Source organism: Wolffia australiana, chromosome 2 (genome assembly GCF_029677425.1).
Source record: "Wolffia australiana isolate 7733 chromosome 2, ASM2967742v1".
Taxonomy (NCBI): domain Eukaryota; kingdom Viridiplantae; phylum Streptophyta; class Magnoliopsida; order Alismatales; family Araceae; genus Wolffia; species Wolffia australiana.
This window is the reverse complement of record NC_135836.1, coordinates 8993153-9000539: the sequence shown is the minus strand read 5'-3', so window position 1 is coordinate 9000539 and position 7387 is coordinate 8993153.

Genomic DNA, 7387 nt, shown 5'->3' with positions numbered 1-7387 from the left:
ATTAGAGGTTTTTATTCTGCTTCGACAATATCACTAGACTTGATATTACAAGGCATAACAAGTTCAATAAATGTAAACTTGATATTGCAAGGCATAAAAAGTTCCATCGGATGGTTTCTCAACAAATTATGTTATTAATTGTTTTACAGGTACAAGGTTGTAAAATAATTTCAGATTCTGATCCCCACTAGGGTATTTTTGGTTTATCCCTTTATGTGCATATGAGGGACCTCTAGATGTCTAAAATTTAGTGGGGATCATTCATTTAGTGAATTAAAAGGTTATTGAAATACTTTTATATTATTTTTTATCTCCCACTAGAAAATTCTTATTGAGTTAAAAAACGTAGTTTTTTAGATGTAACCCAATTATGTACTAAAAAACCTAAATATTACTCTATGGTTTTAGTTTATAACCAGAACCATAGAGAGTGATGGCCCCACTAAATGGGAGGATTCTATCACGGTCTACTAATGTATGCCAGTGTCATTAAGCAATGACTTGTTAATAAAGTGAGGAACTCTTTTCTAAGCCAAAGACTAAAAGATGTGAGTAATCAAATAGTGCTTTTCACGCTCCCAGGCTGAGCCATCATCAGTACAAGAACATGTATTATTAGACAAAATAATGGATTGAGAGTTTGGAAATTCTTGGAGTTGAACTCCCCCATTGACATGTGCATATATCTTATCCTCTAATCATTTCTTAACACCTACTTCTAGTTCCTTTCTGGTTTCAACACGAGCATGGTTTAAATATCTCTGGCTAACATTCTTAGTATTATCGAGAATACTGAGGGGAACCTTCAAAAGAGAAAACTTCACATAGTCCTAGTTTGTATGACCAAAACCAAGAGGGAGGCAACTTGTTCACTTATATGGGACGAGAGAAAGAATGATGTTATGGAAGTTCTAGTGAAAGGCAAGAGACCAAGCTCTAGTACAAAAGCTCTATTATAGAATTCACACATTTCATGAAGGATACTGGTATTCTCACTTATGTTAGAAAAATGGTGTATGAGAGAGGTAAAATAACATTTTGATGGACATGGCACGGCTGATGTTTAATGTACAGTGTCCCTGCGGTGATATGTATTTGATGTGGCTGCATATATGCTAAACATGCTGCCTAGAAAAGGTGTAAGAGAAACTCCATAAGACCTACAGAAGAGACAAATACTGCTTTCAACATGTTAAGGCATGGGAATTTCATACCATATTGAAATATCATGAACTAAAAAAATTGCAGTCTAGGAGTATGAATTGAAGGTTTAATTGATATCCAAACAAGATGTTAGGAAATAATATTGCCAACATATTTCAATAGAATAAACTATAAGTTTTTCTATCTGACAAATTTTTTAACCATATTTGTCTTAAAAAGTGATAAAAATAAAGATATAATAATATTATCTCAAGCACTAACAAGAAACTCCAAAATACCAGATTTTTGTTGGCACATTATCTGCTTTGCGGGAAAAATACTTATGCAGAAAAACTACCTGAACTCAAGTCCAATGTTCGCAATCTTCCGTTAGGTTCAGATAAATATTATCGAGGATTATTACTCAATCATATATTTCTGATATTTATAGCAATAAAAATCTTGAAAATGCCATTAAATCAGATAAAATATATCTCATTTGCAATTGGTAGACCTGAGGAGAAAATCTCCTCATGAAAATAATAAAATACAGGTTTAACTTAAGTAAAATGTTTTACTTAAATTAAACAATAGTATATATATATATTAAACAATACTAAAAACTATCATTTGTCATAGTAGTGAAACGAGATTTCTCAACAAGAATATTGGTCGTATTTATATTCTCTTGACGAAAACATGAAAAAACATGCAATGAATGTCCTCAGATTTCTTCCAAGTTTGAAATACTTGAAAGACAATGTATGAAATGTTTTTAAGATATATATTAATATAATATTTAATCCAAAAAATTGATCTCCTAACGGATCCAAAAACCTGATCTGACTTAATTCTTAGTTTTAAAGACTTCATGAATATAATACATTCCTATGTGAGAGATAGAGGAAACATTGATACATATGTAAAATAATATCCACATAATCATAATTTGATGGTATGTATTTCCCCTGTTATTGATTTTATGGGGAAACCTGTCCCAGTTAAATATCACTTAACTGAAAAATATCACTTCACTGAAATCCAGGTTGACATGATAGGACAGTCAACCTAGTCACTTTAGTAGATTATGAAAATAATTGGTTCTGAAAATTATCCAGTCCACAAATTCACCCCATTATTCTTACCCATGGCATAATTTGAAATATAAATAAAAAATAAAATGAAGAGAAACATATATAAGATTAAAAATTTTAAATTTGATAAATTTGAGTCTGTAAAATTTTTCTGATTACTAAGATCATAATTTATATCTATTTAGGAATAATTTAGAGATTTAGGACGTTGGGATCATAAGACTTTTAGTATTTATAAATTAAATCCTTGTAATATTATAATTAGGAATAAGTTATGAATTTGAAGAGAGATAACATGAAAAATCACAAGGCATCTTTTGTGCCTAATTTCAGATGTGCATAGCTTGCATGATTGCTTGAACAAACATAAAACTTAATCTTCAAAATTAACACTTCAAAAATAATGGGTTTCTCAACTCAGTGATTCACTGAAATAGAAAATTCTAAGGTAAGAAATAAAGGTATTTCTTACAAAGAAAGATAAGAAGCATAAAAAAATCTAAGTTAGCCATCCCTCATAAATTCTTCACAATCTCTATGTTTTTTTTTCACTTGCAGGATGGAGGGATGAGATGAATTCTGGTGAGCCGTACTAATTTCCCCCCACGTACATCCTCGGCTTTATAAGAAATAGGGGTTGAACGCTGAGTTTGATTAGGGAAAATATCCCTTTATAAACATATGAAAAAGGATAGAGAATGGGTGCCACATTATAAGTAAATGAGAACAAGATTTTGAGGCAACATGTTGACTAAGTCTAGGATTACCAAGTGATTATTTTCGGTGTCCTCAAGCAAAATAACTCTTCAGTTACACACAAAAATTTCCTCTCAATGTATCACATTTAATATTTATTAATTGATATAAAATATTCCTAGCTCATTGGATTAAGTTTAACTCATCGGAAGTATTAAAATATTAACATGATGTCAGAAAATTGAGTAATATTTATTTTAAAATAATTTTTCAATAACTTATACTCAAACTAATGAATATGTGCTTAAATATAGGATTAAAATACGTGAATTCACTTCAACCCATGATTATCAGTGGTTATGTAGTGCATTCTTCTTATGCGCTCAGATAGAGATTTTCAGTTTCTAAATAAATTAATTTAATATGGCTGATATTTTTCTTTATCAATACAATGCATTTGATTCACTTATACCTGACTTATTTTTATTACAACCTCCTGTGAGTATTAAGTCAGTTAAAAATATTTTTTTTATAAATTTCATTCTTTTCCCTTTGTGTATGTCTGCACTAGCTTCATTGCAACTATTCGCACCTTGACTCATAGTTATCATTTAGTAGTGTCTCGATGTGATCCAAACCATATTCTCCATTATCTTCATCATCATGTCATGAGTGGGTTAACAATGTGACTTCCTTATGACCTCACCCAATCCAATAGCTAATCATTCTCTCTTGAAATAGTGAATAAATTTTATAACAGTATTTCAATGTATCACCTCCCAATGTTTTTATTGTCCCTTAATATCATGTGAAAACACTTATAATATGTAACAGGAGTTAACAAGGTAACAGTGATATTTCTTATATAAGAGGCACTATTTATTTTTCTCCAAATATCTTGTGTCCCTTAAAAAGTGTTTCTTTTAAAATAAGCCGAAACTAAAATTCAAAAAATAGATACCATAAATTCAAAAAATATGGGTTTTTTTGTGAAGAGAAAAAACCTCACGCGTGCTCAAGACATAAAACATAAAATATTATTCAAGTGTGTCTCTAACTTTTTATGTATCATCGTGGAATTATCAACTCAATGAAATATGGTAGAAATTAGGTGTAGCATTCTGGAATTAGATGATCATCAGATGAAGTTGGTCGTTTCAATCATTGAATGGGCTGACAAATTAACTCAGTTCATGACAAGTGGCCAATATGCAAGTGGAGAATGACGCGAGTTGGATCAGCTTGGGCTGAATCAACCAAGATATGAATTGTGTGAGGGATATGGTAAATGATTATTTGGCAACATTACCGCACTGTCATAATAACGCATGTAATATTCTCCATCCAACTCTGAGTAGATAGTCAAATTCCTTCGAGCAACCATAGACCACCGACAATTTTTTTGGTCGCCAAGTGATAGACTCTCAAGTATTGTCTAGAAATCATTTGGATTTGGTAGACAATTGTATATGATCCAGTTTTTTATATTACACGCTCCATTGAATTGATCACAAAATTGAGGGAGAAATCACAGCCAAAATGGAGTACTAAGACATTTTGAGTTTACCAGACAGAGCCTTGAAATCAAATCACATGAAGTTGGAATTTTTTGGAATTAAACTATCATGAAAATTCATTTATTATTTCAAATAATTGAAATTTCATTGATTTTAAATTTTTCGAGGAGTGGCATTTTATCATATTTTGATTGATTGATTCTCCTTATATTTTCAAGTTCTAAGCATAAAATGATACAGAGTGCTTAAACATGCCCCTTAGGGCTCAACTAATGATGTGACCATATGTTTCCCTCTCTTGAAACAGGAAAAACAATCTCTCTCTCTTTCTTCTTTACTAAACTTTCAAAATTTTGATTAAAATAAGCTATCTTATGTTTGAATGAATTTTTTATCAAAATAACATGATTTTTAATTTGAATTATTTATTTATATTATCCTATATTCGAATACAAATATGTACATCACTACAATGCAAGCTCTAAGGAAAAAGTATAGCAAATGAACTTTGGAAATGTTTATCCATAGCATCTTTCAAGAATCAACTGATTGATACAAAAACTTTTGGTATTTTGATTTTTAGGTTTCGTTTTGTCAAAATATAATAAAAAATTGAAATTGTTAGTTTGAGAATACAAGTTGCTTCCAAAAAAATATAATTGGATTTGTGAATTTTTCTGCAACCTTTGCTCTTGTGGTAGTTTTTGCGATATTGAATATTTCTGTGATATCAAGATTTAATGCAAATTCAAGAAAAATAAAAATTGAAATCTAACATATGTTGAATCTGTTGACATACTAATAATTTTAAACTAAATGTTTTGAATGTTTAACTTTATAATTTCTCATTCATTTTTCTGTAGTCATTTGCGTGTGATTTCATATCAAGAAAATTTAAAATATTCAATTTCATTCGTTATCTACCGAGTCCATCAATTTTAAATCATAAATTCTCCATATTTATGAATTTCCTTGAATCAGAAATATTTAGAAATCATTTTTACATATTCCTTAAATTTCATATTGTACAAATTATATAGGAAATACTTCAAGATAATCTGAAGTTAAAAATCACAAATATCCTCATATGATAATATTAATATTCACAGAATTTAATTTGGAAATTTATCTCATATATTTAGTACGTCATTTTTCTTATGATTGATGTTACTTGGACATTATCTGAATACATAGTTATTTCATATCTTATTTCAAATCGTTCAACTTTATGATAGAAATTATTGAAATATACTGATATTTAATTTTATAACATTTTTATCATATTGAGATTAATTATTGAGAAGTTTAATTTTCTTATTAATTCTTTATTGATTTTCGTTTGAAAACCGATAGTGATAACAATTGAAATATTTTGATGTCTATTACTTTATTCAACATGAACATTAGGCATTTTTAAAATGAGATCAAATTTAATAGTTAGAGTATCTTTGTAATTTGTGATGGGGGAGTTACATTGAGAAAGATTGATACTCCAAAATAAATTTTATTCAGATTTAATTGGATACATAAAATTGGTTGAGTGATACTACTAAAGAGTGATTCATTTCATTTCAAATTATCTTATCTAACAAATACTTTTTGAATTTTTTGTATTTTTTTTTTGGCAAAAAACACGGTGCCGGGTACGACCAACCCCAGGGTTGTGCCCGCAGACCGATCCATCCGTGCCCTGGACGCCACCCATGGGGTTTTTATTTATAAAGTGGAGTGTTTTTCAATATTTTTAGGCGTGGAGCGAGTATATATCTCCCAATTACACTCGGATCCCACTCGTCCAGGCCCATTTTAAAGGAAAGAAGAGATACATGGATGATACCTCGCAGGCGCTCGGGAAAGTGTGCTCGCCGTAGTCCCGCCGGAGCCGCTCCGCGATGACGATGTACTGCGGGATGTGTCCTCTCCATCGTCGAGAGGGATCGAGGAAGTTCGTGCAGACGTGCTGGTCGAGGCAGGCGTTGTCCACGCCTTTAGCTTTAGCAGTCCACGCAATCCTCCAATCCCGCGGGCCTGGTGTCACGAGGATGCGTCGTGTGCGGAGGGTGGGCATGCGAAGACGATCGAGGCGATAGCAGCCGCGAGCCGTGGGGGGGAGCGCCTGCCAAGTATGAAAAAGAGAGGAGGGGGTGCGTGCGTGTACCGCGTAGCTGGCGAGGGCATCGGCTGTCTGGTTGCCCTCTCTCAGCTGATGACGAAAGCAGGCTATGTGGGAGCAGCATCGCATGATGTCTTCCCACGCACGACTGAGTCGCCACTGGGAGCATGTACTTAGACGAAGCATATCAACCAATATCTGTGAGTCCAATTCTACGACGATATTGTGAAGGTTTCGTTCCTCACAGAGGAGTAGACCATCACGAATCGCCATAGCCTCGGCTACTGTATTAGTTTGTATGCCATAAAAAGAAGAGAAAGCAAAGAGTATACTCCCCGTATGGTCTCTGAGGATACCTCCTCCCCCTGCTGGCCCCGGGTTCCCTTTTTGTATTTTATATTGAAAGAGATTATATTTTCATCTATTGATCTTCTTTAGGAAAATTATCTGACTCATATTAAACTTTTTGAGACTACTAAAGGTGATAGTATAGTTATAGACATGAAAGGATTCAGTTCTTTAACTTGGGTGGAGTTATGTTCTCAACATAGAAGAGTCATCTAACTCATTGTTAGTCATGAGTGATGCGAAAAGAGTGTGATGTGTGGTCCGGTTAGATTTTCCAGACCACACATCCAACACTTGTAGGGTATTTTGCACCGCGCATTGTGCAAGGCCCTGTGCGGTGCAAATGTGCGATTGTGTGAATTTTTTCAGCTTTCAAACAGACACAAGCTCTAAGAAATGCGGTAGCATCTCTCCATATCTGGCGGATTGAACAGCCTCGCACCGTGTACTACTTGTAGGGAGAACTTCGTTGCCGA